Below are 1560 nucleotides of genomic sequence, written 5' to 3' on the forward strand. Positions count from 1 at the left end.
AATATTTGTTATATATCATATCTCTTTATTTATACATATCTACTCACATATTTGATATTGTTTTTCAGATTACATCTTGAAATCGACGCAAAATTCATATCCTTCCATAACCTTATGTTGATTGATAAGACGATATTATTAAAAGGAGAAATACATTTAAACATTATTAACACTAATTGTTTTCATTTTTATCTAACTACTTCTATAAATAAACATTGAAGAGCTTGAAAAATATCCAGTAAGAAGAAATTTGAATGCTGCTCAATCAGAGAAGAAAAATGAATAGATCTATCAAAAAAAAGAGAGAGATATGCTGAGTTGAAAAAAACTCAAAATAATAAAATTCAAACACAAACACAGTCTCAGAATACTCTCTCTCCTCATTCAAACAACAATGAAGTCATTTGTATAAGAGAGATTGAATCGTTTTCGAATGTTAAATTTTTTGAAACTAACGTTCACGATAATGCTTCCGCTTTAGCGAAAATAACACTTCTTATTTCCAACAATATAACTGAAACTTCAACACTTGGTCTATGTCAAGATGAAGAAACCAAATGCAGCTAGCTTCTCTCATGAAAGCTGAGATACTAAACTCAGAAATAATGAAACATGAGAAACAAACTTTTCGTTGTTGGTCTGTTTTCTAAACACTTGAAGGGTTTATGCATACAATTATTCAATTTTCTAACATTCGGTTTTTATAATTTCATATGGAAGTTGGAACTAATGCAATTCTCTCTGTATGTTGCTTTAGGACAAATGGTCTTCTGGTTATATATGTCTTAAACCACCCAATCTCCTGCTTCAAGCCACTGAATTTGTACTTTCTCGATATTAAGTTCCATGAGATTGTTGCTACTGCTTATAAACTACCAAATATGGTTTGATTTCTGAATATAGTATTTCCTACATAACTTTATGCAATGCCAACAATATTTTATGCTTTGTTGAAACATTCCTCATGTAATTTGTATAGATGTCTATAATTGATGTTTATTATTAATAATAGAATTTTAATTAATATCAAGTGGAATGCTTTTGGTAGATTATTGAAAAGAGCACGGCTACGCATCAGCCGCACTCTTTGCATACTGTATTTGTTTTTGTTTTTTGTTTTTTTAAACTCAACAACACTAAATGTGTTGAGGATTACATTAACAGTAAGCTGATGTAAGTAATTTCTCCATCAAAAAATGGTTCATAAACAGTACTTTTCTGTATAGGCATTTGAATGCTTATTTGTATAATTCTCTCGTCGCAGACCACAAACTTCGATAATTGTTTCCACACAATCTATAAATGTAGCTTTTAAATTGATTGTCGTAGATACATTAAATTAATTTAATTTAAATCAAATTAAAAAATACTGTTAAATATAGATTTGTATTTTTTATTGGATGCATCTTTATTAATATACGTAATTTTATATATAATTGTGAAATATATAAAGATTTAAAAAATAAAAAAAATCTATTATTAAAAAAATAATTTTTTTATATATATTTCATATTTTATTAATTTTTTTTAGTATATACCGCATACCTTCCCAACTCCTCA

The sequence above is a fragment of the Juglans regia genome, chromosome 14 (assembly GCF_001411555.2).
Source record: "Juglans regia cultivar Chandler chromosome 14, Walnut 2.0, whole genome shotgun sequence".
In the NCBI taxonomy this organism is placed as follows: domain Eukaryota; kingdom Viridiplantae; phylum Streptophyta; class Magnoliopsida; order Fagales; family Juglandaceae; genus Juglans; species Juglans regia.